The sequence below is a fragment of the Rattus rattus genome, chromosome 1 (genome assembly GCF_011064425.1).
Source record: "Rattus rattus isolate New Zealand chromosome 1, Rrattus_CSIRO_v1, whole genome shotgun sequence".
NCBI classification, from domain to species: domain Eukaryota; kingdom Metazoa; phylum Chordata; class Mammalia; order Rodentia; family Muridae; genus Rattus; species Rattus rattus.
The window spans coordinates 156,883,044-156,894,525 of record NC_046154.1 but is presented as its reverse complement, the minus strand read 5'-3'; the positions used below and the strand labels follow the sequence as shown (position 1 = coordinate 156,894,525).

The 11,482-nt window shown below is 37.3% G+C and overlaps 1 pseudogene; it reads left to right on the top strand.

Moving 5' to 3' along the window:
* The first annotated feature begins 3,429 nt into the window (after positions 1–3,429).
* Positions 3,430–4,361, top strand: LOC116906817 (annotated as a pseudogene).
* The last annotated feature ends 7,121 nt before the right edge of the window (positions 4,362–11,482 follow it).

Below are 11,482 nucleotides of genomic sequence, written 5' to 3'. Positions count from 1 at the left end.
CAGACCTGTGCCCCAGAGGGTAATCAGCTGCTTAAACGATAATGATGTAAAAATAGGGAAATGTGCCCAACGAGCAAATATAGGACACTTCAAGCTTGTCATCTAATGACCTTCAGAGTATGCAGCCTTGGACAGAAGCTGGAGAGGGAGAACTCATTGCATTTTAAGTGTTAAGTGTTTCCAGTTCTTTGTGCTGTGTGGAGTGGCTCAGACCTTCAGTCTCCACCAGTCGCTGAGAAGCTTGAGCTGACATTCTGGGAACTTCAAAGAGAGTGCTCAGGTGAGTCTCAGAACTCTATAGACACCGCAAGAAATTGTCAAAGAAAGGTGGTCTCGGGTTCATCCTTCTGAGGTCACTGGAGAGCCAGTCCCTGTTGGTGTAGTGGGATGCCTCTGAGCTTACCTAGGCATTCAATTTCATTACAGTGTAAGAACTACCCAGTAATCTTCACAGTTAAAAGTAGTGAAAGAATGAAGGACTGTGGTGCCAAGAAATAAAGGCATTTTTGTATTAAACAAGATTTATTGTGTTTACGATAATGAGAAACATCAGTAGAAAGCATTCTTACACACTGATGAGAAATGGTTATTAAATATCACCTCTTGTATGAATGTACACACACACACACACACACACACACACACACACACACACACGGAGGGGTGATTGCTCCAATCTCTGAGAGACTCAATGTTTCTATGAGTTATTGTTCATTTTCTTTCTCTACTGAAAACGCCTAGACGGTCCTCTCTTGTATTCTCTTATGGGAGCATGTATGTATTCCTGGTTTCAAATGTACTCTTCCAGTGTATGTATTAGAGTTCTTTTACTTTCTGTTTTCACGAACTACCTGCCTTCTTCCACTTATTCCTTCATTATTCCCAGATGTATGTTTACAGTAATATTTAAAAGTTTGTTTAGTGTGCACAAATCTAGTATAATCAGGCATATTTGTGTTAAAATGTCTTCCTGCTCATCAGAAAGAATTCATTAATGTGTCATTTATTTTTGTATGTTTTTCTATCAGGCCAGTTTTACATGTTTCCAGTGTGTTTCTTCACCTTTATTATTCTTTATTGTTATTTGCATGTCTGTAATCAGATACAACTCAAAAGGAGAGGGATACCAACACTTTTATTCATTAGTTACATCATTTAAGAAACACCCATTGAGTTGAGCATATTTCAACATGCAGCTCTAGGAGATACATAAGTTTGGATAAAACTGCCTCCATGCATTTAGAGATGGTTTTAAAAATCATACTTGTTTACTTTCAGGTCTTTAAGAGTTTGGCTTTAAGTTACTTATCCCTTATAATATCATTAAATTTTTTTCTTTTAGCTATTTGGTTCATATCAAAACACACTAAATTAAAATGAATGTTATATAAAGTAAAGGGTGTCACTGAAGTCTAGAGAAGAAAACATGACAGGAGAAAAGGAGGTTCAAACTGATTCCACGTAATTCAACATGAGTGCTTAAGATCTCATGATCTGCAGTATGCCAACGGAATCACACTTTGAAACTTACACTTCCACATCTAATATTTATTTCATAGAAGTAATAAAACATTACTTTAAAAACAGTACACTTGTGATTTATTACATGTTTTTAATCTGAAATTTAGAAGAGAGGAATGTAAATTTTTACAACATATGTAAGTAATAAATATTGAAGGAAATGGCAGCACTAAATCCCATGATGTGACTATCACATGCTGTGTATTTGTGTAGAATTATCCCTCCGAATCCTATGTATATTAGAAGTTACTAGGGATAAATTAAAAGCCAGAACCAATGACAACAAATATAACACTGCATGGTATCATGATTACCCTTCCTTTCACTTTGTGCTTCCCTACCTTTAGCCACACTAAAGAAAACATGTCATTCTAAAACATTGTAGGATTGTGGACATGGTAATAAGAAAAAATGAGATAGAGGACACATAAGAAAATGTTGTAGAGAATGGTAATGTGATTGAGATACTCTATATAAAAATGCATATATGTCACAATGAATCACCACACTTTGAATAAATAAAAGTAGTGATGATACTAGATAAAACAAAAAGATCTCCATAATCTCAATGTACCAAGGAAAAATGATTAGATAATGCTGCCCCTTTTTTGTTTTAGGGGTTCTTAGTATGTCTTAAAGTATCTCTCTACATATTATGTGTGCATCCTTGCTCAAACATTGTGTATGAAATGCTCCAGTAGGATTCTAGGCCTGTCATTATGCTTTATATATCTCCTCCAATTTGATTTTCTACTTCTCTGCCTATCTTCTGAATAAGACTAATTAAGAGTCCCAGACATCTGAAAATGAATGTTCATAGTACAGTTTAGCTATTTCACACCATGTAGACGACTGTATCTTTTTCATGGATTTATAATTGTACCCATGCTGAAGTAATAATTTTGCTTTTACATTAAACCATAATTCTCAATGTGAAGCAATTTCACTCTTCAATGTCTATAACTGCACATCTGCCATATAGGGAGGTTTCATTAGAAGCTAGGTTGATTCTAAGCATCCTATGATACACACAACATCCCACGACATAGATTGATATGTTCAGAATGTTACCTGGTTACTATGTAGAAAGTCCTGGGTATGATTTTTCCAAAATGCATAAATCACAGATATAGGCACACATATGCATGACAGACACTAAAGGCAGCTTCAAGCTTCTATTTAAGTTATACCCACTGTAATATTCTTCAGCCCATTGGCACTGTTTGTCCTGTTATAAGGTAGTTGCCTTAAAATAGTTTTAGCTGTTATTCTATTTCTCTATCCTCTCTCTCTCTCTCTCTCTCTCTCTCTCTCTCTCTCTCTCTCTCTCTGAGTGTGTGTGTGAGTGTGTGTGTTATGTCTCTGTGTTTCTCTGTCTCTCTGTCTCTGTCTGTCTCTGTCTCTGTCACACACACATACACACACACACACATACGCACACACACACATGCACACACACACAAACACACTGTGAAAAGGGTGAATTTTACTAAAAGGGTGAAATCTGCTGAACCTACACATGGACAAATAAATGTCATACCATCACTCCAAAGGCAGTAAACATGATTCCTTTGCTTTCCTATATTCTTTTCATGCATATACATGAAGGACTTTTTGTTTGTTATCAATCTCTAAAAAGTCTCTAAGCACTGCCTGAACCATATTTAGAACTAATATTATGTATTCATAATACTTTATCATTGAAATTGTAGAATACATGGAAAGGTTCAGAGAGTAAAAGGAATGTCTATCAAGATTACCATCAGAGCCTCCTTAAGGAAAACAATTGCATGCAAACAATTCAGAAGTCGATGTATTAAAAATATAAAATGTATGTCATCTATACTAATGTGAGAAGAAGAGTCACATTAGCTTGCTTTAATCTCCTGTCACATTCACATATGAATGATGGAAACAGGGAACAACACAAGAAGAATTTCAAGTTTTTTTCTTCTTGGATTTTCAGAAAACCCACACCTTCAATTCCTCATTTTTGCACTGTTCCTGTCCATGTACCTGGTAACAGTGCTTGGGAACCTGCTTATCATCATGGCCATCATCACACAGTCTCACCTGCATTCACCCATGTACTTCTTCCTTGCTAACCTGTCCTTTGTGGACATCTGTTTCACCTCCACCACCATCCCAAAGATGCTGGTAAATATACACACCCAGAGCAAGACCATCACCTATGTACACTGTATTAGCCAGATGTGTATCTTCTTGGTTTTTGGTGAACTGGACAACTTTCTCCTGGCTGTGATGGCCTATGACCGATATGTGGCTATCTGTCACCCACTGTATTACACAGTCATTGTGAACCACCGGCTCTGTATCCTGCTGCTTCTACTGTCCTGGGATGTTAGCATCCTACATGCCTTATTACAGAGCTTAATGGTGCTACAGTTGACCTTCTGTGGAGATGTGAAAATCCCTCACTTCTTCTGTGAGCTTAATCAGCTGTCCCAACTCACCTGTTCAGACAACTTTCCAAGTCACCTCATAATGAATCTTACACCTGTTATGTTGGGAGCCATTTCCCTAAGTGGTATCCTTTACTCTTATTTCAAGATAGTGTCCTCCATACGTTCTATCTCCTCAGTTCAGGGGAAGCACAAGGCATTTTCTACATGTGCCTCTCACCTTTCCATTGTCTCCTTATTTTATAGTACAGGCATCGGAGTATACATCAGTTCTGCTGTGGCCAAAGCTCACATTTTGCTGCAAGAGTTTCAGTCATGTATACTGTGATCATCCCCATGCTGAACCCCTTCATTTATAGTCTAAGGAATAAAGATGTGAAGAGAGCTCTGGAAAGACTGTTAGAAGGAAAACTGTAGCGTATATCATTGGACTGGATGAAGTTCCCATGATTGCAGAGGGTGAAGCTACAGACCCAGAAAATTGGGCTCTGTCTTCAGATCACACAGGGATAGATACATTTTGTGGAGAGTCTGGAGAGATTGTTCAAAGGTAGAGGAATACTTGCTGCTCTCCGGAAGACCAAAATTTAGTTCCTGGGAGCCATAATCATGGCTCATGACTGCATGCAAATCAAGCTCTAAGGGATTAAATACTCTCTTCTCACCTTTCTAGATACCTAAACTAACAGGCACAATACCACACACACATATGGATGAGTAAAAATAAAATAGATCTTATGATTGTACATAAATATTCCCAGGAGTTTCCATTTCTCTCATTCTGGCTGTCGACATGATACAAACAAGCCACATTACTAATATATTTGTTCTCTCTGTTATGCAACAATTTTCTCATCTATAGTTGTCCTGGATTCCCAGAGTTATTCCAAACACAGGACTGAAATTATATAGGTCAGCAACACTTAAAAATCATTCCTTTACATGTGATATATATTCTATAGAGTAATATTTATTTTGTGCTGTTTTGCTACCATATAAACAAGTATGGCTGTGTAAGGAAGTGGGGCAAGGCTTGACAACTAATGCTGTTTCATTCACTGTAGTGGCAGAAAATCTAAAGGCTGAAGTTTCAAAGGCTGAGCCTGCTGTCATTACAATGGCAACATCTTAACTTTATGCTGATAGTGTGGACTTTGGTTATTAAAGTGCTTTTTAACACCTGGTTAAAGTTTTACCCATTTTATTAACTCTTTGTTTCATAAACGTATTTGTGGACTTTCCTATCACGATTTAATTCGAAGACATGACCAACTCAGCGTAATGAGCTTGTGGATTAAATTACAATCCTTTTCAATTGTTTGAGTTCTATTATGGGTATTGTGAGCTCCTTTTGGCTAATATTCTCTTTTCAGTGTGTACACACCATGTGTGTTCTTTTGTGACTGGATGACCTCATTCAGAATCATATTTTGATTGTTTCCTTTATTGTATATTTTTATTTATGTTTCAAATGTATCCCCTTTCCCAGTTGAACCTCCATCCAATCCACTCACTTCCTGCCTCCATGACAACGTTCCCCCACTGACCCACCCAATCCCTCATGCATCCCTGATCATCAACCCTTCAAAAGACCAAAGGGAAGCTCCTCTTGTTGATGCCTGACAAGGCCAATCCTCTGTGCTACATATGCGGCTGGAGCCATGAGTCACTCCATGTGTACACATTGGTTGGTGGTGTAGTACCTGAGAGTACTGGGATGTCTGGTTGATTGACATTATTCTTGTTCCTATAGGGTTGAAAGCCCACTCAGTTACCTCTGTCCTTTCTCTAACTCCTTCATTTGGGAACCCATTTTCAGTACAATGGTTGGTTCTGAGCATACGCCTCTGTATGTGTCAGGCTGTGGCAGAGTCTCTCAGGGAAAAACTATATCAGGCTCCTGTCAGCATGCACCTACCTCTTAACATCCCCCAAAATGACTGGAGTTGGTGACTGCATGTGGGATGGATCCCCATGTGTGGCACTACCTGAATCGCCTTTCCTTCAGTCTCTGCTCCATACTGTGCTTCCATATTTCCTCCCATGAGTATTTTGTACCCTCTTCTAAGAAGTACTAAGGAATCCACAATTTTGTCTTTCTTCTTCTTGATCTTCTTCTGGTCTGTAAATTGTATCTTTGATATTCCAATCAATGGGGCTAAAATATTCACTTATCAGTGAGTATGTATCATGTGTATTCTTTTGTGATTAGGTTGCCTCACTAAGGATGAGATTCTCTAGTTCCATCCACTTGCCTAAAAATTTCAAGAAGGCATTGTTTTTAATAGCTGACTAGTACTCCATTAAGTAAATAGAGTACCACAATTTCTGTATCCATTCTTGTATTGAAAGACATCTGGTTTCTTTCCAACTTCTGGTTATTATAAATAAGACTGCTATGAACATAGTGGAGAATGTGTCCTTGTTACATTTTCAAGCATCTTTTGGATATATGCCCATGAGTGGTATACCTGGGTCCTCAGGTAGTACTATATCCAATTTTCTGAGGAACCTCCAGACTGATTTCCAGAGTGGTTGTACCTGTTTGAAGTCCTGCCAACAAAGGAGAAGTGCTCACCTTTCTCCACATCCTAGCCAGCATCTGCTGTCACCAGAGTTTTTGATCTATACCATTCTTACTGGTGTGAGATGGGATCTCAGGGTTGATTTGATTTGCATTTCCTTGATAAATAAGGATGTTGAACATTTTTAGGTGCTTCATGGCCATTACACATTTCTCCATTGAGAATTTTTTGATTAGCTCTGTATCCCATTTTTAATATGGTTATGTGATTCTGTGGATTCTAACTTAAGTTCTTTGTAAATATTGATTAGCCCTCAATCAGATGTAGGACTAGTAAAGATCTTTTCCCAATTTGTTGGTTGCTGTTTTGTCCTAATGAAAATGTCTTTGTCTTACAGAAACTTTGCAGTTTTATGAGGTCCCATTTGTCGATTCTTGATCTTAGAGTGTAAGACATTGATGCCCTATTCAGGAAATTTTACCCAGTGCCTATGTGTTTGAGACACTTCCCCACTTTTTATCAGTTTCAGTGTATCTGGTTGTATGTGGAAGTTTTGGTCCACTTGGACTTGAGCTTTGTACAAGGAAATAAGTATGTATTGATTTCGATTCTTCTACATGATGAGTGCCAGTTGAACCAGCACCATTTGTAGAAAATGCTTTCTTTGTTCAACAAAAAGGTTTTAGCCTTTTGTCAAAATTCAAGTGAAGATCAGTGTGTGGCTTCATTTAGGGGTCTTCAATTCTATTCCACTAAACTACCTGCCTGTCTCTGTACCAATGCACTGCAGTATTTATCATTATTGCTCTGTAATAAAACTTGAAGTCAGGGAAATGATTCCTCCAGAAATACTTTTATTGTTGATGATAGTTTTTCCTATCCTGGATTTTTTGTTATTCCAAATGAATTTGCAAATTGCTCTTTCTAACTCTATGGAGAATTGAGTTGGAATTTTGATGGGCATTGCATTGAATCTGTATAATGCTTTTGGCAAAATGGCCATATTTTACTATATTAATCCTGCCAGTCCATGAGCATGAGAGGTCTTTACCTCTGCTGAAACCATCTTCGATTTATTTCTTCAAAGACTTGAAGTTCTTGTCATACAGATCTTTCACTTGCTTGATTAGAGTCACACAGAGGTATTTTATGTTATTTGGGACTATTTTGAAGGGTGTCATTTCCCTAATTTCTTTCTCAGTCTGTTTATTCGTTGAGTAGAGGAAGGCTACTGATTTGTTTGAGTTAATTTTATACCCAATTACTTCACTGAAGATGTTTATTAGGCTTAGGATTTCTCTAATGGAACTTTTGGGGTCACTTAAGTGTAGAATCATATCATCTGCAAATATTGATATTTTGACTTCTTCCTTTCCAGTTAGTATCCCTTTTCCCTCATTTTGTTCTCTGATTGCTCTGGCTAGGACTTCATGTAGTATACTGAATAAGTAGGGAGAGAAGGGGCAGCCCTGTGTAGTCCCTGAATTTAGCAGATTGCTTCAAGATTCTCTCCATTTAGTTGATGTTGGCTACTGGTTTGCTATATATTCCTTTTACTATGTTTAGGTATGTACCTTGAATTCCTGATCATTCCAAGTCTTTTAACAGGAAGGGGTGTTGAAAGTTTCAAATGCTTTCTTGGCATCTAATGAGATTATCATGTCATTTTTTTCTTTGAGTTAGTTTACATAGTGGATTATGTTGATGGATTTTCATATATTGAACCATCCCTGTATCCCTGGGTTGAAGCCTGGGTGATCATGATGGATGATCATTTTGTTCTGTTCTTGTATTCAGTTTAGGAAATTTTTATTGAATATTTTTTCCTTGATATTCATAAGGGAAATTGGTCTGAATTTGTCTTTCTTTGTTGGGTCTTTTTGTGGTGTAGGTATACCCATAATTGTGGCATCATAGAAGGAATTTGGCAGTACTCCATCTGTTTCAATTTTGTGGAATGGTTTAGACAGTATTTGTATGAGGTCTTCTACAAAGGTCTGACAGAATTCTGCACCAAACATATCAGGTCCTGTGCTTTTTTTGGTTGGGAGACTTTCACAACTGCTGCTATTTCTTTAGGCGTTATGGGTCTGTGTAGATGGTTTATCCTGATTTAACTTTGTTACCTAGTACTATCCACTTCATCAAGATTTTCCAGTTTTTTGCATATAGACTTTTGTAGTAGGATCTGATGATTTTCTCAATTTCCTCAGAGTCTGATATTTTGTCCCCCTTTTCATTTCTGATTTTGTTAATTTGGATACTCTCTGTGCCCTCTAGTTAGTCTGGCTAAAGGTTTATCCACCTCGTTGATTTTCTCAGAGAACCAGCTTCTAGTTTTGTTGATTCTTTGTATAGTCCTTTTTGTTTCTACTTGGTTGATTTCAGCCCTGAGTTTGATTATTTCCTGCATTCTACTCCCCCTTTGTGTATTTGCTTCTTTTTGTTCTACAGATTTTAGGTGTGCTGTCAAGGTTATAGTATATGCTCTCTTCAGCTTCTTTTTGGAGACACTGAGAACTATGAGTTTTTCTCTTCACACTGCTTTCATTGTGCCCCATAATTTTGGGTATGCTGTGCCTTCATTTTCATTAAATTCTAAAAAGTCTTTAATTCCTTTCTTTATTTCGTCCTTGACCAAGATATCATTGAGTCGAGCATTGTTCAGTGTCCTTGTGTACGTGGACTTTATTTCACTTTCTTGTTATTAAAAACAAGCCTTAGTTCAAGGTGTTCTCACAGGATGCATGGGATTATCTCAATCTTCATGTATCTGTTAAGGCTTGTTTTTGTGACAGATTATATGGTCAATTTTGGAGAAGGTACCATGAGGTGCTTCCTTTTGTTTTAAGATGAATTGTTCTATAAAAATCTGTTAAATCCATTTGATTCACAATATTTGTTACTTTCTGTATGCCTGTGTTTAGTTTCTGTTTCCATGTTTTGTCCATTGCTGAGAAAGGCATGTTGAAATCTCCCATATTGTGTGAGGTTCAATGTGTACTTTGACCTTTAGTCTTGTTTCCTGTATTAATGTAGGTGCCCTTGCATTTGGAGCATAGATATTAGGGATTGAGAGTTCATCTTGGTGGATTTTTCTTTTGATCAATATGAAGTGTCCTTCCTTATGATTTTTGATAACTTTTGTTGAAAGTCGTTTTTTTTTTTTTTTTCAATATTAACATGGCTTCTCCAACTTGTTTCCTGGGACCATTTGCTTGAAAATTGTTTTCCAGCCTTTGACCCTGAGGTAGTTAATGTCTTTGTCACTGAGATGTGTTTCCTCTATGCAGCAAAATGTTTGGTCCTCTTTGCATATTCAGTCTATTAGTCTATATCTTTTTATTGGGGAACTAAGTCTATTGATATTAGGAAATATAAAGTAATAGTGATTGTTGTTTCCTGGTATTTTTGTTAGAGTTGGAATTAGGTTTGTGTGTTTCTCTTCTTTAGGGTTTGTTGAAAGAATATTTCGTTTTTGCTTTTCCTAGGGTCTAATTTCCCTCTATGTGGTAGAATTTTCCATCTATTATTCTTTGTAGGGCAGGATTTGTAGATAGATATTCTGTCAATTTTGTTTTGTCATGGAATATCTTGGGTCTCCATTTATGTTAATTGAGAGTTTTGCTAGATACAGTAGCCTAGGCTGGCACTTGTGTTCTCATAGGCTCTGTACGACATCTGCCCAGGATCTTCTGATTTTCACAGTCTCTGATGAGAAGTCTGGTGTAATTCTGATAGGTCTGCCTTTATATATTACTTGACCTTTTTCCGTTACTGCTTTTAATATTCTTTGTTTGTTTTTTGTATTTGGTGTGACAGTAGGAATTTCTTTTCTCGACCAATCTATTTGGTGTACTGTAGGCTTCTTTTATATTTATGGGCATCTATTTCTTTAGGTTAAGGATGTTTCCTTCAATAATATTGTTGAATATATTTCCTGTGGGATGACGTCATAAAGGTGATGCAAGTACAAGATAGAATGAGGCCTGTCATTGGACAAGAAGGAAGGATGGGCAGGATAAAAGTTCAAGGGAAGAAGAGGAGACTGGAATGGAAATGAAGGGAGAATGAAGAAGACGAGAGAGAAGTCACCGAGAGAACATGATGTTAAGATTTCACACTGTACATTTACAGGTTGTTATGAACGTTCTTAAGGGATGGATGTGTACAGGGCTTTGTACATTTAGGTGTATAATTGTATCTTATCAATTGGATCAGAGGTTATTGGGTTATGTGTTCTTTCTTGTGGTGAATTTAGTTGGGAGGGTTTGGGTCAGCAGATACACTGGGCCACCACAGAGTTGGGATGTGTGTTTCTGGCACGATATCTACCAGATATCTTAGGGCACTGTGATGCTGGATCTGGAATGGATAAAAGATAGCCCTTTTTTATAATTTTAAAGCAACAGATGGCACCCAATGTGGGGCGCCATCTATTCTTCTAAAATTATAAAAAATAGAATTTTAAAACAACAGATGGTGAACCAACCTGTGGGCCAGAGTCCATCAGTAATTCTGAGTTGAGAGAAAGTTTTGTTTTCTAAGTAAGAGGAGGCCAGAGCCCCATTGAGTCATGTGATGCCTCAAGTGCAGGGGACTTTAAACAAAGAAACCGAAACAGTAAGAGCTGGCAAGGTGTACATTCCCTGCTGTGTGATAAGTAGTTATAGCTCAGAGATAAAAGCTGCTTTTTAAAGAAAGCCTTTCAGAATACTTATATTTCTTCTAATGTGGGCTCCATGGGAATTTTGGATTGAAACTTAGTTAGACAAGCTACTGCTTTTTTTTTTTAAGTTCCATTGTAACTATTTTTTCTTTATTAGCTTGAGTATTTCTTATTTACATTTCGATTGTTATACCCTTTCCCAGTTTCCCAGCCAACATCCCCCAACTTCTTAATGTAAGGTAATATTAAAAGGTAATTTAAGTTTGTTTTTAAGAAGAGAATACAGGCAGTTCCTCTGGTTAGGCCCTCGTGAGAGAGCCTGTGCTGAGAAAAAACGAGCTGCA